Source organism: Nanorana parkeri, unplaced genomic scaffold (assembly GCF_000935625.1).
Source record: "Nanorana parkeri isolate BGI_ZX_2015 unplaced genomic scaffold, ASM93562v1 scaffold598, whole genome shotgun sequence".
In the NCBI taxonomy this organism is placed as follows: Eukaryota; Metazoa; Chordata; class Amphibia; order Anura; family Dicroglossidae; genus Nanorana; species Nanorana parkeri.
In genome coordinates this window covers 496,840-524,475 of record NW_017306866.1, presented here as the reverse complement: position 1 = coordinate 524,475, position 27,636 = coordinate 496,840, and positions in this window count along the sequence as shown.

Here is a 27,636-nt window from a genome sequence, read left to right as displayed (position 1 = left end):
CTTGTCCTTTAATTATGTTTATTAGTCAGCATGTAAACTCATCATTCTATACAGAAAAAAGCAGTCTGCAAAACTTTTGTTAGCAAACAATTCTGTAATTTTTTAACAGTGACACAGAATCCCTAAACAGAGAAGCAGATGGTGCTGTGAAGGAGACGTGTTAAGATAGATTTGAACTCTGTACTCATCAGCAGATATCACTTCATTATGTCAGCTCCCAGACTGCTTTAAAACATGTCTGCAAGGTGTCAAGTCTAGTTTTAAGATGTTACAAAGACATCCTATCACATAGAGTGAGTAATAAAGTAAACCTGGCATTCATGCAAAACTTTGGCTAGGTGAAAGTAATATAAAGTGCTGCATTATACAACTCATTGATCACATACACAACATTACTTCTCTTTTAGTTTTTTTTTTTGTAAAACAGCTTGATTGAAACAATGCATTTTCATTGTACTCTTTATAAACTGCAGTAAACACCACATCACAATAGATTACATTATGGCACTGTGCCCTGTTTCCTGAAATATAGTTGTTTTGATGCGTGTGGTAAAAGATAGCAGATTTTAAAGTGCTATGGTGCTGCACACGTGACCAATTGTGACATCAGCCATTTAAGAGCTTGAAAGATCAGTGAAGAGCTGACAAAAGCACAATGGAAACTGTGATAGTATTCACCAGAAGCATGCCTTGAATGTAGCATACACTACATATGTGCTAGCAGGCAGAATGTAAATACAAACACTGCAGAAAACAACATTGTTATGTTTGATTAAGGATTTACTAACATTTCTTTTCATTTATTTTGATTTCTTAATTGAGGGACGCAGTAATGTTGTTACTCTTGGACATATAGGAAATACTGCCACGTTCAGGAGGTTTGCATACTGGAAAACGAACAAAAAGATAATACATCAAAGGAGAAGTATTGGGAGAGTGAAATCTACTCCTCCCAATACTTTGAGTTGGTGTGTGATGCTGCAGCTGTGCCATGCCGCCTCTATAGATACACTCACACTAAATGACCATCTACGACTGTTGCCAGCATCTATTGCAAGGTTTGTGAGTATGCTAGGCTTTAGCTTAATTTAAAATGTTCCCTGTTTGAAGTTTGCCTAAAGTGATTTTTTGCTCTGCTCAAAAGTGAATCCCCAATAGTGCATGATCAATAATGGTATTGACACTATGCAACTATTTTATCCCTAAAAAATTCAGCTCTGCCATCACCCTTTTGTCAGTGTGTAAGTTGTAGTAGATAGGAGGAGGAGGGAGAGAGTTATTGTGCTGTACTGTACAGTGCTACCTACAGAGCTATACAGTGCTGTATCATGCCATTGCTACAACACAGTGAATTTCAATGTGGTGGGCTACAAAGAATAGAGTGTAACCCTTTATATTCACTGTTCTGTTTAGTGCTCTATTACTGTATTGCAGTGAATTGCATGATTGCATCCACATTGAATAGATCCAACAAACATTTTTAGGGCTACCATTTTGTGTCAACAACTTATGTTGGTGTTTAGCTGCTGCTCCTTCCATTTTCTTTTTTACTTTTCTTTTTCTTTTTTTGGCTTTTTAAGAATACAATTTACAGACCATATATGAATTGTATGTATTTTTCTACAGAATTAACTGTTTTTATATACTGTATAAAGTCATTTCTAAGCTGGTTTTGATGCATTATATAACATTTTAATATACTATACATGATTAACTTTACCATGCATGAATTTGGAAGTAATCCATAAAAGAAAAAAAAATCATTCTCTACTTGTTTTTAAAACCCGATGAGGAGGGGTTTGTGGACCCCCAAAATGTGTCAACTGTTTTATACTGTTGATCTTTTGTAAACCGAATACTACATTGGATTCTACTAGTTGTGTTGGTGCGCCCATCTGTCCTCGATTGAATTTGCCCAAGACTCCCTTGTTTGGGAGTCTCATGTGTTTGTGGGAGCAGCCTCATAGGCATTCAAATACTTCAAACGAGAGAGTCACTCCCAATCCGGGATACCAAAATCAAGAGTCCTTAATGAATCTTTTCACATACCCACACTATGAAAGGTAGAGTTCTCAACAGCCTTGTGTCAGCGTGTGTGGAGAGCTGGAGTAGATAAGAATAGATGACCATTTTTTTTTCTTTTAGGTTTAATGGTGTTTTTTTTTCAATTTTCATATTTTTGCCATTTAGTTTGTTTTTTAAACGTAACTGAAAAATGTGGTTTAGAGGTTTAGTATATTTAAATTATATTTTGCAAGAGTCTATTATTTATATTTTTTGGGGGTAGCAACATGCATTTGTTCCACCTTGTTACGTGCAGCAACACACCACATCCTCAATGCCCCTATTGTCCTAATACCATGCACTTTGCAATAGCATGCGCTAAATGCACAGATACCGAACATTTATTGCAATAATATGGTGTGAAGGGGCCCTAAGTTGCTGTTCTTGGGTGAGTTAGGAAATTGCAATTTAGACAAAGAGCCATTAATCTCCACAAGTGTGGGCTGATGAGTATACCCATCCAATTTTAGATTGCACTTGCACTTTAGATTGCACTAGGAACACTAGTACCTTGTTACCATCAAACTGATGCAACAACTGGCTAAGCTGTTGTTGTAATGGCCTTAGATTGGCCATACACTGGTAGATTTTTTTACGAAAATTTATATGAAAAGTCTCATCAGAACATTTGATAATTCCATAAGAAATATAGCAAATGTCATTAAAAATGTATTTGGATTTTTGACATTTACCTTTGGAATGAATTGAGTTTTCCAAAATAAAACCACATTCACTCCATAAATAGAATTCCATTTATTCAAGAAAAATGTATGATTTTTTTCATCACTGTGGTTGAAAATCATTGTCAATTTGACCTTATTAGGTACTACTGCTACAAATACAGTAGAATAAAAAAATTATATTGCTGCAGCGTACTCTATATGTAGTACATTTACAGTACATATTCCCAATACACTGGAGCAATAGATTTACAGTTATCCCCTGCTAACTTGAATGGGTTAAATGATCCATAGTACAACTACATGTTACGTGCATATTATGCACTATGGATCATGATTTAACCTATTCATGTTAGCAGGGGATAATTGTAACTCTATTGCTGTAGTGTACTCGACGTGTGTGCTGTATATGTACTATGGATCATGATTTAACTGTTAGTAGGGCAGAATTGTGAGCACCTCCCACAAGCTGAGAACCAAGACGCGAAGCAGCGATCCTGCCCAGCGCCGACTACAAGAGGCACCGCGTTAGGCAACAGGGATCGGAGTGAAACTGTGAGTGAGGGAAGCTGGGACAGGGCTGGCTGTAAATCTATTGCTGTAGTGTACTGGACGTGTGTACTGTATATGTAGTACATATATACAGCACACACCTCCACTACACTACAGCAATAGGTTTACAATTCTCCAGTACTAAAATGAATAGGTTAAATCATGATCCATAGTACATAACATGTATATGTACTAAGCATCATTTAAAGTCACCTGTCCCTTTAATAAAAGTATCGGTAATTGGTATCGGCAAGTACATGAGGGGAAGTACTTGTACTCGGTCTTGAAAAAGTGGTATCGGGACATCCCTAGTTGTAATATACCTGTGTCCAGATCAAAAGATTAGAAACAACAAAAGTAGTACAACAAACTGAAAACTTTAACATCAGAAAATTATTTTTTTGTGATATAATTCTTCGTTTAGGAATTCAAATATTATATAAGATTTCCACAGTTGTGTAATGTGTTTTTTTTTTATTTGTATGAATTTTTTTACTCCTGAATTTTTTAATTCCTCGCGAACTGTGGTTTAGAGCTTGTTCAGTACTCTGGCAAACAACCTACTAAATGGGCTCCTAACCACAGTTTATGGATATCCTGTCTAAATTCCAAACAACTACTATTTAATGACATTCTGTAACTTTAAATACCATTTGCTGACTAGGTGTCCATTCATTGTATCAAAAGGTATGACAATGGATCCATTGTCTAACAATAAACTAAGATAGATTACATTTTTTTCCTTGCTTAAGTGGGACATCATTGGCACACCTATTGTTTATAGAAGAAGATAATGAATTAATTAATCAATATTAAAACAACATTTGGAGCAGACCAGAAATACCTAGTGGTTATCCAGACAACTCACCCATACTAATCAATGCAACAACTATTCAATATTTTGGGAACTTAAAAATGCAGTGTGAACGATGATAGATGGTGTGTTTGTGTGTATTGCTTAAAAAATGAGGGATTCTCTAATAAACCGTGAATGGGCTGACTATCTGAATTAATTTATAATGTATATTGCATCATTGACTGCAAGCTGGGTATGCAATGTCTCAAAAAATCTCAAAAAATAATGGCTTCATGCTCTTTAAAATAATTTTGGTTTGTAAATTATTGTTTGAGACTAAATTGGTTATGGTTCCAAATTATCTCCTAAAATCAAGGTAACTAAATTTTGAAAATCTGCTATGCTTTTCAACCATCTGTGTTTTTTTTTTGGGGGGGGGGGGGGTCGGGGTTCTTTTTTTTACTTAATCCAAGTTTGTAAAGTGACACTAAACTCAGGAGTTAAATCTTAAAAATGCATTCAAGTACTTTAACTATTAACACAAATGTACATTATCTGTGTATCACTCAGCTGTAGAATCTCAAATCCTCTCTGAATTGGTGCTGACACTGTCCTTCCTGGAGCCACCCCTGGAGGGTGGCTACTTTTGTTCCCCATGGTCCTTGTGTGTGTTCTAAAGTAGACACCACTCCAAGCTCACTCCTGTGATGTACTACAGTCTCATGTTTTGTTAGCTAATTTGTAATTGGGACATTACTATTGGCTATTTCAATTTGCGATAGCCAATAGTATACTGGCATTGTACCCGCCATCTGCTGCAGTTCCCCATCAAGTCCATCAGCAGAGAGCGGTTACAATGCTAGTTTACTATTGGCTATTGCAAATTGAAATAGCCAATAGTAATGTCCCACTGCTTTTTAATGGGAAAATTATTTTTTTCTTATTTTTTTCTATTCTAACATCACGTGTCAGAATAAAGAAAAAAAGACACAGCCCTGTTTCTCTCCTTGGCGGCCGGGAGCGGGAGGCTCCCAGAGTGCCCGGGAGAGTTTTTTTAAAATTTTATTTTACAGCAGCAGAGCCGCCGAACAATAGGAAACTATTGGGCTGAGCTAGCTGTCACTGCTAGCTCCGCACAATCGTTTGCTATTTACTTTTTTTTACTTTTTTTACTTTTTTCACTCTTTTTCTGTTCTGCTCGGTCCCTCTAAGGGACCGAGCAGAACAGCTGAGCCGAATGCCGCTCAGCGGCATTCGGCTATTCACTCACTGCTGTTGGGGATCTTTAAGAATAGCCCGAACAGCAGTGAGTAGCCTGCCAGGGGTTCGGCTCAGCCGATCCAGATGTTGGATCGGCTGAGTCGAACTCACACGAAGCAAGCCGATGTACGGCTGATTTCAGCCAATGTACGGCTGAAATTAGCCGTACCAGCCTGAAGTGAATAGCCGAACAGTGTTTTGGCTCACTTCAGATCGGTCATTCACTCGGCTTCCCTCGGCAGCTTCGTGAATAGACCCCATAGTCTCTTATAGGAGTGAGCTTGGAGCCGTGACTACTTTACAACACACACAGACTATGGGGAACAAAAGTAGCCACCCTCCAGAAGGAAGGGCAGTGCCGGCACCAATTCAGAGATGATTTAAGGATCTACAACTGAGTGATACACAAATAAGATACATTTTGTTAATAGTTAAGGTACTTAAATGCATTTTTAAGATTTAACTCCTGAGTTTAGTATCACTTTAACTTTAATGGCTTAAAAAATGCGGGGAGGCTGTCACTTCTGCACTATAAGTTAATGATTTTGAAACAGAGTACTATTATTGTAGTTTCATACATCAAACGTTTCCCCACTTGACATTAATGAGTAAGGTACCTGCCTGAACCTTGATTTGGAGTTTTGTTTGGATTCACTAGAGGCACACTATGGGCAACTGCAAGGTTTCATGCCTTAGATGCATTCCAAGCCTCTAATAGGTCATCCAGAACCCTGCAGGAGACAGCATTAATTTTCACTGTTACAGTCAACAACAATTTTCAGAAGAGAAAGCAGCAAGGCTGGGAAACAGGGTTGAAAAATGACATGCTGCCTAGCAGAACTGAACAAAAGTAAAGACTGCAGCTCTCTCAAATCCTCCTTGACTGGCTTTTTTTCAGATAACGATCAGCACATCCACAATATTCTCTTTAAAATCATTATTGATTTGCAACACTGAAATGCATTGCTGTTACATTTAGTGTTGCAAATCAATAATGGAGAGCTTTTAAGAAAATACTTTGGATGTACTGATAGGTACATCATCTGCTAGGAATATGGTTAGGGCACAGGATGTGCACAGTACTTTAACTCTTTCCATGCTGCAGCCTGCCACCATTGTGTATGACAGGTGGTTAAATCTATGTTGCTATTTTGCACAGGCACATTAGAGTCAGTGGTGTAACAATAGCCATAGCAGGTCACAAGGCTGCTATCGGGCCTGGGGGTTAAAGGGGCCCTGTTACGTGGTTGTTGAGGGATTTCAAACATTAAAAAACTGAGCGCATGTGAAAATAACACAAATCCAATACTCTATCATTAAAGATTGCAGAGGTTGCTGCTGACACTGACCCTGTTACCCCTTTGACATTTTCAGTCAAGAAGAGGTGATATAAGACATACAGGAGGAGACTTCAGAATCTATGTTGCAGATCCCCCTTGCAGGCTGTGCAGTAAGGAGATTTATTGAATGAAGACCTTCTGGTCATCCCTGGCCAGCACTGAAAATTAACCCTGTGCACCTAATGGAGTCTTCCTCAGGCTGTAAAAAAAAAATCCCATAGTGTCCGTTCAGCAAAACACAGCTGTTTGTAGTTTTGCAAAAAAAAAAAAAAAAACAAACACAGTTTTATACCTGACTGAGCTTTTTTTCTGTTTCTGTTTCTTAATGGCCGACACACTTTTTACCTTTTTGTGCTGTGTGATTCTATCACAGCAGTAATACATTTTCTTACTAAGTGCAGCCACACATATTATATATTGTTTTTTAGAGAACAGATGGGACTATATATTTAGATCACATACACTATATTGCCAAAAGTATTGGGACACCCCTCCAAATCATTGGATTCAGGTGTTCCAGGAAATGTCCTTGCTACTAAATATTCTGTGGTCAACATTGTGGAAGCAACTGTGAAGAAACGGCAACTCAGGCACAAAGTGGTAGGCCACGTAAAATGACAGAGCGGGGTCAGCGCATGCTGAAGTGCACAGTGTGCAGAAGTCGCCAACTGTCTGCAGAGTCAATAGCTGCAGACCTCCAAACTTTGTGTGGCCTTCAGATTGGCACAACAACAGTGCGTACAGAGCTTCATGGAATGGGTTTCCATGGCCAAGCAGCTGCATCCAAGCCTTACACCACCAAGTGCAATTCAAAGCGTCAGGTGCAGTGGTGTAAAGCACGCCGCCACTGGACTCTAGATGAGTGGAGACGTGTTCACTGGAGTGACGAATCATGCTTCTCTGTCTGGCAATCTGATGGATCTCTCTGGGTTTCGCGGTTGCCAGGAGAACGGTATTTGCCTGACTGCATTGTGCCAAGTGTAAAGTTTGGTGGAGGGGGGATTATGGTGTGGGGTTATTTTTTAGGGGTTGAGCTTGGCCCTTAGTTCCAGTGAAGGGAACTCTTAAGTCATCAGCATACCAAGACATTTCGGATAATTTCATGCTCCCAACATTGTGGGAACAGTTTGGGGATGGCCCCTTCCTGTTCCAACATGACTGCGAAACCAGTGCACAAAGCAAAGTCCATAAACACATGGATGAGCAAGTTTGGGGTGGAGGAACTTGACTGGTCTGCACAGAGTCCTGATCTCAACTGGATAGAACACCTTAGGGATGAATTAGAGCAGAGACTGCGAGCCAGGCCTTCTTGTCCAACATCAGTACCTGACCTCACAAACACACTTCTGGAAGAATGGTTAAACATTCCCATAGACACACTCCTAAACCTGGGATGCCATTAAAGTTCATGTGCGTGCAAAAGCAGGCGTCCCAATACTTTTGGCAATATTGTGTATGTGTGCCTAAAGCCTCACTTGGGATGAATAAAATATACAAAAAAATAGGAAAAAACTTAAAGAAAACATTTTTACCCCAGTTTTGATAATGTTTTTTTTTTAGAAAAATAGCTCACCAAAAAAAAGCTTTAGAGAAATTAAAACACATCCCTAGGTTTTCAGACTTTTTTGCACTTCTCTGCCAAAAACTAAAAACTAACATTTTATTTATTTTTCTCTAAAAGCTACTAGTGGTTACCAGGTTAGACAGGTGGGTTACAATGTCACTGTCATTAAGTGTTACTAACTTAGTGACATACTTTGAAAATTGCCGTCATAAGGGGGGTTAAATAAAAAAAATTAACCACTTAGGGTAAAAAACAAATTTGCAGCTCAGCTGTAGATTTTCATTGTAAGGGGTTAGTTTTTATAATAATTACAGAATAAAAAATATATTCATTTATTTTTACTGACTATTTCAGCATTTGCTTGCTGTGGTGGTGAAAGGGATAGAAGAGCTTAGAATTTACGCCTTGTCTTTGAGATCTGAGTTGCTAAAGACTGGGCAGCTACTGTGGAAAGAGCAGTTAGCTGGAAAATTAATATAAAAATTCCCTGCACTGCTGCCTCATTCTTCCCTGACAACTTCTAGCCATAGCACTGCTCACTTGTAATGTATTGGCTATACTAACATCTCTCATGCCACTTGTCCCTGATTTACTTTGTTAAGATTAACAACAGGAAGGTCACTGGGAGCATCAACATTTTGCTATGGGGCTGCATGATCTGTAGTTATGCCCCTGCTTACAGCTGGAAAGTTTGAATTAACTTACCTAAACAACATATTTTCTAAAAGCAATTGAGCTGTAAAATTAAAAGATACTACTGTTGACTTTTATGTCTTATATTGGACAAATGTTTTCTCAAAATAACATGTTCAAGAAAAATACACAAATATTATTAGTGCACACTAACAAAAGCTAACCCTTTTGACTTGCTGCCACATTGAGATTAAAGTGATAAATCACAAAATGAAACATTATACCAAGATCTTGCGTAGTTACAATTTGTATTCACTGTCAATCACCACTAATATTTTATCTTATTGGTTTTCTGCTTAGTGACCTTCTTTATTCACATCGTCAAGGAGTTTAATACAGGAGTGTGTTGGGGGAGGTTAGTGGGATAGTTTACTTTGATGGGGAGTGGAATGAGGATAGGTAAAATTTAATGGGTTAAGTGTAAAGGTTTTGATCAAGGAATTCATAAGAAGAGGGGAGTGCTATTATTATATACAGTTTATCGGCTTTCATTGGCTTTCAGCACCAAAACCAACAGCACTACACTGCACTGCTCAAGCAGGAGAAGCAGCAGGAATTGGCAGGTGAAAGGCAGAGCGAGGAAAGGAATGGGTGGCGCAGATGGCGCGGCAACACCTTTAAAAAAAAAAAAAAGGGGGAAGAGTAGAGTACAAAGGCAAGATGCAAAGAATGGTCATTCTTTTTTCTAAAGAATACAGTATGTGTACTAGTGCTGACCATTTTCCACAACTGGATAGTATTACTTCTGTCAAATGCTTAAAACTAACTGGACCCCAATATTATTTTTTTCCACTGGCAACTGCAAAATACTTCTCATTATATGAATATAGAATTAAAAATAAACCTGTCTTAACCTTGCTCCTAAAGAGGAACTAAAGGAGGACCACTGTTCAACTTCCATTGTGAAGAGTTTTAAAATGAGCTGATGTCTTTCATCAGCCATGATGCAAATGTGAGTGTTGTGGAACACTGGAGTTTTGATCTAGCAAGTAAGTTTTTTTTTTGTAAAATTTTGGATCAATGTATACAGTATAGCACTTACCCGAGAATGAGATTTAAAGGATACAGACACTCAACCTTAGATAGAATGCCAGCTTTTATAATCCATTTATAGCAATCTTTGATGATTCTATCAAGGACATATCCTCTGCCTAGACACCTACAACTGTTCTCTGCGTCAAGATCCAAGTGAGCACCCAGATAAAGAAGTAGACCTGCTTCTTTATGCCCTGAGGAGTGGGACAGAGAGAAGCAGGCTAATTTACAGTTGCACTAATCAAAATTAAAAGCACCTAGCTGTCACTGCACTTAGAAATTGATGATGATAGAGAGGCAGTTTAAAGGAGATGAAGAGGTAGTTTTCAAACCTTTGTTTTCAAACCTTTGTTTTGTCTTACAGACAGAGATACAATCAGAGATATTAGATGCAGATGCTTTCATGTAGCAAGCCCTGGAATGCTTGTGAGGGTAGATGGTAAACTGAATTCAGCAAATTACAGGAATCCTAGAGGAAAACTTCTGCAAGAAACCTGAAGCTTGACAGTAGATTTGTTTTTAAACAAGCCAAAAAATCAAATCGACCCCACAAAATAGACACTAAAGAACGTGGCATATAAAATAAAAAATGCCAAGCATACAGAATAAGAACCAATGGAAAAAGGAATGCACAGCATAAACAATCAAATGTGTGGAATAGGGGGTGGATAGCACAGCATACAAACGAGACAGTGTGAAATAGTGAATGTACAGCACAGCATGCAAAATGGGACAGTGTAGAATAGGCATCAAAAAATATAACATTCAGGATAGGATGGTATAGAACAGAAAAAAAACAACACAGCTTACGGAATAGTGTAGAATAGAGAATATAGAGGACAGTGTGCAGAATATACATTGCAAGGATTTTAGTCACATTTTGCATAATCGTACCTTTCTCTGTTGTTAAAACATTGCTGTTCATTTCAACGTGTCCGGTCTAAAGCTGGTTTCTAAATCGCAGGGTCAATGGCCTTCATTTTAACCACCTGTCATAATCTTAGTATTGTAATACAATATGCTGCAGTGTCGTCTACATTACTTTAGAAGTGGATGAGCCTTAGCTAGTGTCTTGTCAAAGTAAATCTCTTTTTGCAAGGGATACCTGAAATGTGCCAGGCAGGAAAAAAAGATCTCTGGGGGGACATGTTGCACTCCAGTGATATGTAGAACCCACCCAGGCTGCAATGCTGAAAGCAAGAAGTAACTGAACTGTTTTTCCGAAAATCACTTTTTCTGAAGACTGCAATGGAAAGGGAATTGAAATAACATTACATTACAAACTGGCTCATATGGTTTATCAATTATTTAAGTACAAGTGGAATTTCCTTTACCTTTTTTTTTCTGATAACAATTCTTACATATTGCTTAATTCTATTATTTCATACATTTGCTTACATTAAATTGTAGTACAATGCCAATATTTTCATAGTACTCAGAGCTTATTTATCTTGTTTGCACTTAGCTAAATTATGATTTTTTATTATGATTAATTATGTTTTTTTATAGATCATAATTCAAAAAATGCCTGTATCTCACCTGTTGTAAGGTCCTGGTGCACTACACACTAGTTTATCTTATGTGGACACGTTGTATTAGTTATATAATTGTGGTTACATATGTTTTTAGACAAAAGGGGCATTGGCTAGATTTTGGACATACATTTCATTATATCATCAAGTCTTACTGAGTTGTGTGATCTAGTAGGCCCTATTACAGATTTGTATCCACTTTCATCCACATGTATGTAAGGGAGTGGAAATACATAGTTATTTTTATGGCTACTGTAAACCAGCATCGAAGATTACTTTCTTCAAGTACTCTACTAGGGTAACTTGACAAAGGATATATCAATAGTCTCAAGGGTTTACACTCTTATGCTGGCCATACACTAGTAGATTTTCGAATGAACGATCTTTCTTTACTAATTAAGGATCTTTCTTTACCACTTCATGATGCTATCAGACTTGTCAAACTAAATTTAGTTTTATTTTATCATTTGATTTTGGAATAAATGGAGCTTCCCAAATGAAAGCCACATTTACTGTTAGAATTTCATTAGTTTGAGAAAAGTTTTCCATCTTGCTCCTTGGAGGTTTTTCGTCATTACGGTCGAAACAGATCATCGATTTGATGATCATCAAGTCATAGAAAGTTTCATATGAAAGTTAGTTCAGAAACCTACTGGTGTATGGTCATCTTTAGTTTTTAAGGGTGTTTACTGTTCACAAACTCATACAGCTTTCTTTAGTCTGACACAAGAATTACTGGTTCATCACTAAAAGAACTGAATTCACCAAAGTCTCTCTCTATCTTTTAGAATACTAAACATTCCTGTGCACAAATGACCAAAATACCTTTTGGTACAGTTCATTTGTTAAAAATGTATTTTAATGACTTTTCCTAAGTGTAGTAATCTTCATTATATCTGTAAACATGATATATAACCACAATCCTCTGCAGATCACATAAGAGACTGATATTGGGAGCACAAAGTTGGGTTCTATGTTTATAGGTATAAAAAGGACACACAGAGAACCACATAAGGGTGTTGATGCACAGGTGCAAAATAGTAGGCACGATAGAATTCATGAAGGTAGCTCAACCGGAAGTTCCAAGACAGCAGACTCTAAATCATTGTTTTACCCACTGTCTATGCAGTGTGCCAGATGTTATTGAATCAAAAATGCAACTCTACAGAATTACATATATTGTGGCAGTTGAAACCATTCACAAAAAATGCTGGCTGTGGTATGTACTCGTGCCACAAGAGTATGCATCCTCTCTATGCTGCTTTACGCCAACCATTAATGTGAGCACAGTATTTGTTTTAATTCATTATTTTTTTAATATTGGACATGCACTTTCCCCCTTTTTTTCTTTCCTTATCCTTCAAGTTATGAGTTTCAACCTGTCCTAATATGTGGGAGAGCAGCAAGACCTATGCCTGTGATATTCCTGGATGCACTGACTATTTAGATTTTATATTGGGCAGATAATAATCCTTGCCTGTCTGATGTTCCACTTTTGAAAGAAATGTAGTAAGCATTAATCACATTTATTGGATAGCCACTTCTACAGCTACAGCCCAAACACATTGCATCTTAGAAATGTGATATTTGAAAATGAAATTCCATAGCAAATGTCTTCATGGCAATATTGCATTAATGGGTTGAGAGGGATAGGAAAGAAACCCTGTAGACATGAACATTTTAATTAGATAGTAATAAAACTTTCTTCTGACAGCTATACTTTTATATTCTAACCAAGCCAGATGTAGTTTCAGAGTACATTTTATTCTGTCTACATCAATGACATATAAATATCTACCTAGAATTCTAAAGGTACTCTTTTATACTAACACATTGATGCTGTAGGATGTAAATGAATATAGTCTTATTCACCACATTAATTCTCATCCATCATTTAATGTCCATATTTAAAAACAATTAAATCAAAACATACCATACTTAACTCACAAATGTTGATGGGGCATTTGCAAAGTGTAAAAATAAAGATCACAAATTTAGCTATGATAACAATGTTCCCAGACAAACTGTTCTGTGTTAATTACAGTTTATTCATTTCTCATACTGGAACAAAACCAAGAAATCAGAATTAATCATTGAATTACAGCCAAAAAAATCCAGTTCCAGGAATAATCAAGTAAATTATTAAATCTTGTTTGAGCTAACTTTTTCTCTAAGGTACTGAGCTGTACAAAGCTCTCCTGCATTGTAAATGTGTTTGCTACCTTGTTGAATAAAAGTTCTGGAGAAACCTGCTTGGACTTTTAGGGACCTAAATGTCCCTGTCTTGTACATGGTTTATCCCTGCCAATGCCAATTGAGTCTGTCTTACTTACAACTTGGTGCTCATATGCTGGCAACAACAGACACCTATTGTATAGAAAATGGAGCTTGTAAAAAAGATTATATTGAGCAATGCTAAGCAGTAAGAGACAAATCGCCTAACCACCCAACGGATGCAGGAACTGACTGTGACCCACCAGACCTCCTTAGTGCTACACCAGAAAGTGAACCTGTCTCTTTGCCAACATGCACACTTTAACAGCTGGCACAGAGGTTTATAAGAAAATTGTTCCTGAAGGATGATATTCAAGCCTACATCGGCATTTTTTTAGAGAGTCACTAAATGTGATAAGCTACCAGAGAAACAGTAACTGATGTGCTAGCACCCTGTATCATAAAATTAAAGGAGACATTTTATCCTGGCTCGGGGGAACCCATTGTTCTCTGAGCACAGTATTTGTCATGTTGAAATATGATCATAGGAGGCACATGAGGTCCCGGATGTATGATGTGTTCCACCTTACAAGCGGTTGCTGGAGACATTAAAGCATGCTTAGATTGTGTTGAAAGGGTTCTATGACTGTTACATCAGAACTTTGCCTGATAAGATACAGTGGAGCAATAAGGCACATTGACCACAAGAGTGTGGATGAGCTGGTGTCCCTAGTAGAGCCACATATTGCTATTGAGGACTATCTTCAAGATCTGCCCTTTAAGCCGGTAACCTCTTTAAACAGGAAGCATCAACCTGAAAAAAACCTGTCTTCTTATGAAAGGGTAAAACAGTCTTTAAAGAGGGGGCTGAGATGTCCCCGGGTGCCAGATATGAACAGTTTATTAGCCTAAAAGGAGTCTCTCCCTTGAGAGAAGCACAGCATATAAGGGCTGGCAGTGCCAAGGACTGGGATTTGTGACTGCCCATTTCTTCATAATATATAAGCCCATGAAATGTGACCTGGGGATATGTTTGTAACTTTTTGCTGATAAGCATAGTAATTAAGGCCTCAATTCACATTTAATCTCTGTGTTAGTCTCTGAGTGAGTTTATATAGGGTTATTAAATCTCCCAAACACTGCAGTGTTGGTGATTGTCCACTCAGGTTTGAGTATTGCATCTTGGGAGGAAGGGGAGAAGTACACATGCTACTCTATACATATAGGTAAACACATATTATAGTATGCTGACAACCAATTTGTAACTTGGCCATACACTTTGCAAAGTTAACAGCACAACCTTTACTCCTATTAACCCCTTCGTGACTGACGACGTACAGTGTACGACGCCAGCATCGGTGCTGTTTAAACAGACTCCCGGCGACTTTTGCCGCCGGGACTCTGTTTAAACTTGTAGAGCCGACTGTCGGCTTTACAACAGAAGCGATTACCTGTAGCCAGATCGCCTCTGTGTCCCGAAGAAGGGGCCTCCCCCTCCCGCCGGACACCGCCGCCGTGCTTCCCGGGCTCCGTTGCCCCTCCTACGGGCCCGGGACCGTCGTCCTTGGTGTCCGCGGGGAGCTGGGCATAAGGTCGACGAACTTCCGTTCATCGATCCCCTCCCCGTTCTATGGGACCGGGAGCGATGCAGATTGCATCACTTCCGGTCCCTGGGATGTCAGTTCCCAGCCTAAACAACGAATGCGCTACACATGTTGGGTATCGCCACGCACGCCGGAGTCAAACACAGGTCATAAGAATTACAGGAATGGGCAACAGGAACACAGGTAACAGCTGAAGACAAGTCAGCAATCTCTTCAGTACTCACACTGAATTCATAGTCAATCTAAGGCTAATGAGAAGGTGTGCGTGTGTGCGCATGAACATGTGCATCACACTAACGTTTGTGTGCAAAGTTTCCAATGTCAACGCGTTTGTGCATATTTCCATGCACATATATGCATGCATGGTTTCCAGCATGCACATGTCATTGTGCACAATTCAGGGCATGTTTGCCCACAATTCTGAGGATAGGACCTCGTGGCATAGCACACACATGTGCTCGTATCAGCCCGTTAGTGAGTACCTTACACTATTTTTACCTGCTGATACTCTTGGACTAATCCCTCTCTAAGTTCTATGTCAGTTTGTTTCGAAGATTACTCATGGCGTTAGCATTTCTTTATTCCACGATGTGACATTCTATGAGCCTGCTGAATAAACTCCCCATGAATCAGTACTGCATACCTCGATGAAGGTGATAAGATCACATGATATCCCGTACCTGAAACTACTGGGTATCTATACTGATAGAATAATGGAGGGTAGTGCTGAGCACAATATCATTGTAAAATGGCAGAAAAGAGAGTATCGCAGTAAATGTTATTGTCTAACCATTAATTAAATTAAACTGTTTCGTAAACATTAAGAAAAGGTCTGTTCTAACATTAAAAGATTTATTTTTTTTAAACCTTAAGGGCTCATTCACAATTTGCCATTCTTGTGCGTTGCTCTAACATATGGAGCTGCATTTACCTTTTTTTTGCTCCAAAAATAAATCTGTCTTTATCAAATATATCATGTTAACTATTATCCATATACGCTTAATATTAATTAAGTTAGGATTCATTTCCTAGGTTTTCAAGAGCTTTTTCCTCAAATTTTACAATTCGCTCAGTTTTTTCCCCCCTGCAATTGTTGCTTTCTCCTTCTGATTTTATAATGAGTAAATATTTAATGGATGACTTGTGACATATGTTTTCACTGCAATTCTTTCTTCTGCAATCTGGTTTCAGAGAATCAGATTCTTATTTTTCTAAAATCTAGTATCATTTGTTCTAAATAATATAATTTAGTATAATTTGTCGTTTAACAGAAGACAATGTTGAAAAGCCTCCAGTTTCCACTTTGTTTTCCCTTTTTTTTCTATTGTCCTCAAAGAAGAATACATTTTTGCTCTTTTATTACAGCTGTATAGCTAGTCCTCATTTTGAAATAAGCAGCATTCTTTATCACTCATATTTACATCTTAACATTTTTTCTTTAAGGCTGTCTTTAGAGGATTCAGCTTGATGATTACCCTTTGCTGTTTTCTTATCAGAATCTGTAAATTGAGCTAATGCTGTTTCTTCGTGTTCATTTTTAATCTTTTGCTTTTATGTTTAACAAAAGATTTCTGTTTAGTAGTTATGCTTTGTCAAAGGCAAGATATTCTGTAGGCTTTTTTCCAAATCTTTTTTTAATGTGCAATTACTGTTTATTCTCAGGCAGTATAGTTCTGTATTCAAGTACATATCCTTATTGGGTGAAATGTAATCCTATTGGGGTGCATGGGACCATAAATGGTCTATGGTGTCACATTATTCAGCTTATATTCTGTTAATATTTCCTTTGCAGCAGTAATGTATAATTTTGTAGTGGGAATTCTTTGTGTAATGTGTAATGTTCCGATCAGCGTGCTGTGGAAATTTATGTTTTTTTTAAAGTTGTTTATTTTTTATTTCTTTACCAAAGAAAAATAACAACAAGCTCTCAATTATAAAAATCAGTGATTAAAGTGTATTTCCACTTTCACAGCCACATTGGGATAACACCTATTTTATATTTATTACATGTTCCCATTCAGGGTTTTAAGGGTTAACATTTCTTCTTGCTTCTATTTCTTTGAAATGTTAGGAGGGGCTGTGAGGGGTCTGACATGGTTTGTCCATTGCATCTTAATAAAGCTTATCAAATATACAAAATCCTCAAATGTCAGTCCCAAGTCTTTCCATTAGGACAAATCACTGTGAAAGGCTAAGAAAAACCTGGAATCAGCCATCTTGCCCTCTTTAACAAAACTCAAAAATGTAAGAATGTTTTTCTTTCATAACAAACATACAGTATAGTTGGGTTTTCTCATATTTGACTGCAAAAGGGGGAAACACTTTAAAGTGTAGCTTCACTTTTGATGTCAAATTTGAGAAAACCCCTCTATATGTGTGTTATGTGTTCCCATTCATACTGCGTACAAAAAAATATTTAAAATATATATATATATATATTTCTTACCTTTTAGCTGTTTCTTTGGTGAATACCTTTGTGCAGTTTCCAAGATACTCTGAGCAGTTTAAGAGTGAAACCTGGTGTCAGACTGTGGTTCTGCTCATTAACACACAATTATTTTAAGGTTTTAACCCTTTGTTATGACAGGACAACCCTTTGTTAGGACAGACAGTGTTCAAATCTGGTTTACAAATGATAATGAAATCTGCCAGGAAAGTACAGACTGGATTCATTAAAAAAACGGCCGGCTGAGAGGTCTCTAGATCTGAGCGGGCATCTTTAGACATCCGCTCAGCCACGCCCACCTGCGCGCACGAGCGGGAAACACTGGCGATTTAAAAACAGGCACCGATGCCTGTTAACATACAAGCGATCCGCCGGCTATAGAGCCGGTGGATCGCTTGTATGAGCTGCCGGCCGTGTCCCCTCCTCCCTACGCGCCCCCCCTCCCGTTGTCACGCCGGTCCCAGGCTCCGCTGTGCCCGGTGCGAGCCCGGGACCAGCATACGGCCTCTGTCACGGGATCAGAGGGAGCTCGGTATCTGAGGTCCCTCCGATCCCCTCTCCGCTGCCAGAATGCGGAAGTGATGTATATTACATCACTTCCGCATTCTTGTGTCACTCTCCAGCTTCAGATGCTGGAGAGAAGCTGATGGAGCAGATCTGTGCTTCATCAGCTTCTTCAGGGGTCCTAGGTGACATTAGGGGTCTTGGAGACCCCTGATGTCTCCATAAAGAGGACCTGCCACATATTTTGCTATCACATAGAGGTGTTTCTTAGCCCCCTATGTGATAGCACTAAAGTTAAGTGAAAAAAACAAAAACAAATAGGAAAAAAAATGAAAGTTTCCAAAATAAAATTAAAGTCACACATAAAAAAAGAATTTAAAAAAACAAAAAAAAGTTTTAAAAGCCCCCACCCATACATACACGCATGCAAACATGCGTCAGGTGCGCATACCTGGGAAAACGATGATTGCGCCCATTACGCCGCACATGTTACATATCGCCATGAACGTCGCAGTGAGAGCGATAATTCTAGGACCATCAATCACTGATAACACTAAACTGATGAGTGGTAAAAGCCTTTAAAGCATCGCCTATGGTCAATTTTGGGTATTGTAGTTTTTTGCGATTTCGCGGGTGCGTAGAATTTGTAAGCATGACATATTTGGTGTCTATTTACCCGACGTGACCCCGACTTATATATTTTACCAAAAAATTGGGTAATAATAATTGTTTTATAACATAATGTAAAAAACACTTTTTTTCAAAATTTTCAGTAAATTTTCTGAAATATAGAAAAACATAAAAACCCCGGCACTAAGAAACAGATATACACCTATTCACTCACACATTCACCCCATCCTTTCCATTCTGCCACTCCACCAAGAGCTTACAAGGCATGTCCAAGTCAGACTTCATGAGTATGTATGTGTGTGTTTTCTTGTATATAAAAGTGTCTGTGTCTTTATTTACTTTGAAATCCTTCTGTAAATGATTAATAAGGGGCTCTGTTACCCTTGGGATCCTGTAACTCCCAACCACATCTTGTTTAGTGTACAGAATTGGGGTGTGAGGCCCTTTTCTCCTCAACATAGGGACATGGTGCCTTTTAGGGGGGAGTCTTAGAGGACTCCCCTTGAAAGTTGTTTCTGTACTGACCAGCTTACCATTTGCTTACCATATTTTGACTATTTTTGCTTACAAATGCAATAACTGAATTACAACATTCATCCATCATAAGACCTGACTGTGTTCCCCACTATGTTACTGTTCTCGACTAGGCTTAGCACATGAAGCTTTGCCCCATCATTAGCAAATTAGAATGGCCATGGAACATATACATAATGTATAGGAATAACTATAAGTATAATAGTAACATTTAATGAAACAACCATTCTAAGGAACCATTATTTCATTATAATACAAAATAATCCAAAGAGACAAAAAAATGTCCCTTAATCCATGGTTTTGCCCACACACATTTAGTTACCAAAACTATAGCATACTGAGCAAAGAAACTATTTTGCATCACACACATTGAGGAAAGGAATGGTGAAAGGAATGGTGCTAGTACCATGACTGCTGTGCACCCACAATATGTCCACTCTCTTTAAAAAGATCATGCGGAGCACACCACAATGGCTTAATACAGGAACCACATGCAGTACCACATCTGTGATGCCAGCTTTATGAATGTGCAAGGGCACAACAAGAAATTAGAGAGGAAGAAGTATAATCTCACACTGCATAAGGGTTTTTTTTTACTATGCGAGTGGTAAAAATGTGGAATCCACTTTCATTTACTTCATCAGTAGAAAGCACTGACACTTTAAAAAAGCACTTCGATACGTTCCTCCATTAACAGAATATATAGGGTTATGGGAATTGCTAGCAATACACATACACACTATGTAGGTTAAAACTGATGGACCGGTGCCTTTATTCAACCTTGCCTTGCCTACTATGTAAATTCAGTGTATGTATATATAATGGGGATGCACCAATACCGATACTAGTATTGATGCTTATCTTGATACCGGAACTTTACTTGGTGACAAGGAAGCATGGAGCCGGCTTCCTGATTGGCCCAGCTTTCCGACGAATCAGGAAGCTGGGCGGCGTGTAATGACTTCCTCACCAATCAGGAAGCTGGGTGGCGTGTAATAACTTGTCACTGTAATGACTGATGCCGGCTTCATGATCCATTGTCACCAGGTGACGAAGAAGCATGGAGTCGGCTATATATACAGTGTATATATATATATTACAGTATATATTTTGTGAGAGTAGGAAAGTGGTGGGAAAAAGACAAATCCATATAGTGGCTTAAATATAGTTTGGCTAAGTTTTTGTGGGTTAGATCCAGTTCTAACACGAATTGCCTACAATCATTACATATGTGTAAAGAAGTTGGCAACCAGCTCCTCCCTTACAACACATCAATATTCTGTGTTCTAGCTTGTTTGGGGAGGCAGCTTGTGCTTCCTCTCCTTAGTCAGCTGCCAGGACTGATTGTAACAAACTGATTTTAAGAAAGAACTCTAAAAATTTAAGTTTATAAAAATCAGCATGTGGTTCTACTTTAATATATACACCAACATTAATGATGCATTTCATATGTTGCTAATACTTGTAAAATATAAATTTTTCTATCAGTGTTGATTAGTGAACCCAGCAGACCTTTTGCATTTGATGTTTAAGATACCAAGGAAATTACAACTAACGGTTCCTTCTATTGGCTACACTCCGTAATTATGTTAATAAAACAATTTTAAAACCACATATGTTACGTCTTTGAAGGCAGAATCCTCTGTTTATCTTGGAGAGGACATTGTGCTGCCCTATTTTTGTCCATCTCCTTTTTATCATAGTGAGATTGCACTTTATCCCCTTGATGTTGAGGGGATATTTATGATATACTTGTATTTAATGGATCTTATCATAAAACAGAATAGCTTTTTTTCCATATTGCAGGGTCCCTTAAAATGTACCCATAGTATCTTTTGCTATTATAAAACCCTAGTCATATTCTATTACAAGATGTGTGCACCTTATTCTGCCACCACTTTATTTAGAAGAGCTGTAGAGTGCCTTGCAACTACAAGAAAAATTGTGACCTTAACAACTTAGCAACTGTGGTTATCAATACATTTTATTCTCCTTGCTCTGGATAAAAATGTTGTTTTTCACCCAACCATTCACAAAAAGAGGGGGCTTTATTTTGAGTTTAATATCTGGAGATAACAATTTCAGCTGTTTGCATTAACCCTTTGCTGCCCCCCACCTTAAGTATTAACGGCTCTGTAGTAGAAGTGATTTGAGGGCCTGTACAGTGGCTGTAAAGAATACTTCTAATGTATATTTAATGTGCTGCCCCCTTGCATGACCCCTTCCCCTGCCATATTTTCCAGACTAACCTTCTCTTTCTTGGTGCCCATGACATCCAAGGCGGGTGTCAAGAGGGAGAGTGGTATGTGATAAAGGAAAATACATTTGATGATCTACCCTTTAAAGTATGACCCTCTGCTTTCAGAAAATACAGTATGTAAAGTTTTGGGATTTTAGATACTCCTGAGGTGATAAATAGGCATATAAACATGTATGTGAAAAATGGAAAAAAAATTGTCTCTAGCAGCAAAAGGTCTAAGAAGTTGTTAGCTCACCTACATTGTGGAACTTGAAGTACAAGCAAGACCAAGACCTAGACTTGATCAACTGAAGCAACCCCATATCATAACACAATGCAATACCTAATTCAGATTCCCACTTATTAAACGGTATGTAGCATGTATTCAGAAATGACAAGCATTTTGTAAAAAATCACATAGAAAGTATGTTTGTTTTATACCTTTTTTATAGGATTAATTTTTCTTGATAAAATGTGTTTATTCAAATGCCTCCTAATACATTTACAAACTCATATATAATCTGTTTTATTGATATTCAAGTGCGTGTTATCTTTTTGGAGTATGAGTCAGAGTAAGTGTAAGCACCCCTAAAAGCATCATAATTAAATCTGAAGGACATTTATGTAGGCTGTCCAACATTTCTTTGATCTTTCAATATTACCTTGATAAACGCATGGCAGGCTTAACACACCATTTTCTACTGTGCACACTATGAATAAACTCCATCCTTTGCACAAGCTAGCCTCCCCTACTTTTTAAGTAATGTAAGTGCCAAATTATTCACGTTAAGGTCACTGCAAAGGACAAGGGGGCACTCTTTGCGTCTGGAGGAAAAGAGGTTTAACCGTTGCATACGGAAAGGATTCTTAACAGTTAGAGCTGTGAAAATGTGGAATAGGCTCCCCCAGGAGCTAGTTCTAGCTAGCTCAGTTAATTGTTTTAAAAAACATCTGGATGTATTCCTAAATGCGCAGAATATTACTGGATATTGAGTTCTTATATAAACATGTAAGGCATCAGAGATTGTTGATCCAGGGAATATCCAATTGCCTTATGGGATCAGCAAGGAATTTTTTTCCCCTGTTGGAGCAAATTAAACCATGCTTTGTAGGGAGTTTTTTTTTGCCTTCCTCTGGATCAACAGTGGGTAATTGTGGGCATATCGTTCTGTTTAGGTTTTTCTTCTTTTTTTTTTCATATCTATAGGTTGAACTCAATGGACATGTGTCTTTTTTCAACCTGACTAACTATGTACCTTGTTATTCATTCTCCTTGGGTAACATGTCTGAATATCAAGGTTAATATACTACTACATTCCCCCTTGTATGATTAAGAACTAGAATTCAGTAAACATAATGAGACACATTTACAGTGTTTGACTAGACCTATACAATGTTCGAAAAAGCGAGTTACAACTAACGTGGTTTATAAAAAAATATTTTAAAAGCTTTATTGTAAACAAAAAAAATCAGGCTAAATATTTGATTGTAGGTTTCAAAAAAGTGGTATTAAGATCATGTACATTTCATGCACACAATTTGTAACCTTGTAACTTTTTTTATATAAGAAGGTCAAATAAAAAGCAATGCCTCCATGTCTGTAATTTGAGTTCTATTAGGGTGACTGTGAATGTTCATGTACCATGTTATAAAGGTGTCCTTACCCCACTAATATATGCTTTTGTTTCAGATTGAGTGATTAGAACCATGGATCTGCGGCTAAAACAATGATTAGTAATTACATTTCTGGTGAAAGTGAGTTGTGCACCAAAGGAAATCCGTAATCGTCTAAAGAATGTTTATGGGGACGCTGTAGTGGGCATTAGTAATGTACAGCATTAGGTATAGAAGTTTCAAGAAGGAGAAACCAAAATTCCACTACTGTCGGAGATAGCACTGGAGAAGAGGAGATTATTTTAGCCAGAGCAGGGTTTTTTTTTTACTGTAACACCCCCTGGGGAACCATTCACAAAAACAACATTTGCGTTTGGCTTTAAACTTGCTAATTAGATAATCAGAAATTACTAGTTAGCCAAAAAAATCTAAGAATAAAAGAATGGTTATTTTAGACCTACCTTATAAATAATCTTTGTAGGAATTGCCCCAGATTTTCAAGAGAAACAGTCATACACTTAGGCAACAAACAGCCAAAAAGAAAGGTATGATTGTTTTAAGGCAGTGTGGTATCCATTTTTTTGAATGATCGCTCCAATTATTTCCTAAATATTATGAGTGTTTGGGACCAACCTGGACTTCCCACATCTCTCTTTGGGATTACATGAGGAGTCTCAAGTAGTCTGCCATGCACGTCTATAGGCAGCTTATGGGCCAATTGTTTCACCACGGGTGATGGGCAGAGAGATGTTTTTAAGACAGAAAGAGACCATAGCACTCACAATACACTCTAAAGCTGGCCATACACCTATAGATTTTCTATAGATTTTTTTCTATGAGCCTATGGTCAGATGGAAAAAGTGCAACAGATTCCTCCATCTACGCTAAACTGTGTGGGTGGACGAATCTCCCTCTGGGCCAAACTACAGTATCGTGCTTGTTGACCCCGCTGGCTCTCAAAATACCTGAACAATGCCTGCATCCAATCTGATTGTTCAGGTATTTTGACAGCCAGCGGGGCCAGCTAGCAAGATACTGAAGTTTGACTCAGTGGGACATTCCTCTATCCACACAGTTTAGCATAGATGGAGGAATCTGTTGCTCTTTTTCCATCTGATCATGTAGGCTGAAACAAATCTACAGAAACTCTATAGGTGTATGGCCAGCTTAAGTTTAAAAGCTATGTTTGAGCTAATTATGGGGTTCAAATTGTATCTGTTTAAATTAATGTTTTCCTGAAAAAACATCTCCTTTTTATTAATCAGTTTTCTCTAAGCTTTAATAGCCTACACAGAATGGGAAATTTAAAGAGATGGGTTTAAAGGGCAGTGACAAATATAGAATACAGGGGACACTGTCAAAATAATCAGTATGTTCCCCTTTGATGTTCATAATTGCTGCCTAATTTGTTTGGCATGGGGCACCTTTAAATAATTACATAAAGTTTCCCAGCACACACATTTGTTTTGCTTGACCTTTAAATAACTATCACGTCTTTTGTCTCGATCCTGCCCTTCAAGCACATTTCAGGGCACATAACCACTGATTTAGGAAGGATCAGCAAACTAATGGTCCAATCTGACCTGCAATGTAGTGAACAATGTTTAAGGGTTTGTTGTTTGTACTGCTATATTGTTATGATCCCCAATCAATATTTGTTATTAAAAATTGTAGGGAGAAAATTTGTTTTAAGGGAAAATTAAGCGTCTTGTATTAATCCTTTTAGATAAACATGTACCATGTTGCACCCCATATCTGTCTTTTTTAGGAACTCATAAAGCACCTTTAATATTTTTGTGCCTTCAAACCATTTTCCAGACCAGAAAGCATTACTTTCTGTAACAATGTAGTAAGAGATTCAGTTTCACACTCTAAAATATATAGGCATCCTTAATATAATCTGGTCCTCCTACAGAGGCCCACTTGATCAAACAAGGTTAGGTTTATAAAAAATCAACCCAAGCTTGGAATACCTGCTGTAGAGGTATACTGAAGTGTAGATCTACCAATTTAACCTAATATGAAGATGATGTAATTTTTTTAAACAGGTGGCATTGTTGAGAGTTGTAAGGGACCATTCACTGTCTCCCACTCTCAGGTACCATCTCATCAACTAAAATCATACTTCCAATGTAGACCCACAACTCAATTTGTTTAGGGCGGGACAGTATTTTCAGGCCCTGGCTATTGTATAATCCACCACATGTGCACTGTTGCCTATACATCCATGTTGGGCACTGACCTGGAAAGAATTAGAATTCAGAGTGTGTACAGCCTTTGAGCACACTACTTGCTATGGCAGGTGCTGGTGCATAGCAAGATAACATATATGGGCAGCAAAGTATGTCCTGGAAAGTATGCTATAGCCTAAGCCTGTAAACAGTATCTTGCACTCGAGGTATGGCTTTTACAGCAAGGTGTGATGAAGAGCGCCAGTATGGTGGGGAATGGGGAGCAGTAACTACACTTGTACGTTCTCATGTATGGCTATCTTGATCCCTGTCATATCTGTCTGTATAATTACTGTAAAGAGCATTTAGGTGAGAGGTTTTTAAATTTTGTCTGTATCTATATAATATGATATTTAGATGTATTATTAGGGGTTTGCATCTTATTTTATTTAATTGCATAACAAATGGTTCTAAATTCTCCACCTGGAGAAAACAAAGAATACTTACAATAGGTAATCTATTTTTGGAAACATTCCCTTTACAACAGTGGTGTGTGCAGTCTGCTTTTACATGTAATGGAGAGCAATACAATCAAGCAATGGACTGCAATCAACTTTACTTTCCCCTGGGTACTTAAGTTAAACGCTAAATCTAATGATCCTAACACAGAATCAATGACAGATCATAATATATCTTAGAAGTAGAAGAGAATTCTTTTTTTGCTGTGTTATATTCCCTTCTCCCATAATTCTTCTCTAGAGAGGCTCAATAAAAAGGCAATTACAGTGTGATTAGTAAAGACCCACAGTTCTAGGTATCAACCAGCCTTTCCTGGATTTACACTGGTTAATTATTTATTGCAAATGGTGCTCCTAGATCTATTATTAGTTGAAATGATAAGACTTGTATCTAAAAGTATTCTGTATATATTATTGGTTTTGGTAACATGATTTTTATGGTCTTAATCAAATCTGTTTTTCTTCAGCATTACATGTGCAGTGTTGATAAATTACATTTGCATTCAATGGGAATCTATGCCATTCATGTTATATATAAATATATAGTTGCATATAAGGTTAAAGTGACATTAAACAAAGGAGTTAAATCTTAAAAATGCATTCAAGTACCTTAACAAAAATGTATCTTATTTGTGTATCACTCAGCCGTAGATCCTTAAAATATTTTCAAATTCAGGATGATGCTGTCCTGCTACTTTTGTTCCCCATGGTCCCTGTGAGTGTTGTAAAGTAGCCACTAGTGATGGGCCAAACACTCCCGTGTTCGGTTCGTATTTGGACACCCGAAAAGTTTGAATACGAACTCGAACATAATGCAAGTCAATGGGGGTCGAACTTTCGAAAATGATTGTCCCCTTTAAGAGGGCTTATATGCAAGTTATTGGCCATAAAAGGTGTATGGGGATCCGGGTAATGCCCTGGGGAACAGGAATCAATGAAAAAAACAAACAAAAAAAAATACAGTTTTTAAAGGAGCAGTGATTTTAACATCACTTAAAGGGTAAAAATAAAAATGAAACATTCCTTCAAATATCGTGCCTGGGGGGTCCCCTTAACCTGCCTGTGAAGTGGCGGATCTGTATGATGTATAGAACCTGCTGCAGCAAAAATTACATTTCTAAAATTTTTTTTTTTTTTACTCTTAACCACTTGAAGGCCATAGTGTTTCACCCCCTTTGGAACAACTCTGAGTCTTTGCCATAGCTGATGGAATGTCCAGCTTCACCACTGGGTGTTGTGTGCATGTGCCAGTGGCATCACTTGTTGCTTGGTTAACAGGCTTACCATACCTGGTGCATTTCCCATCTTTCTGAATGGCAATGGGTGTTGTTTCTACTTCTTTATAGTCTTGTAAATGATTTGCAAATGCCATATTAATCTATTTGCCCTTAATCTTATTCATTATTCTGCAGTGTTTTGGAGATCACATAATGTTTGTAAAGTATATAAATATCTCAATGTTGTTGCTATTGGCTCTGAGTGCTGAAATCTAAATTTAGTAGGAATAGATGCCCAAATATAATCATCCAATGTACGGACGTACTCTATATCTGGATACTCAAACATTCAAAGGCAAACAGTTCTATATCACTATGCAAACTATTTAGTACTAAAGTAATGAGTAAAATAATTCACTTCTGCCCTAA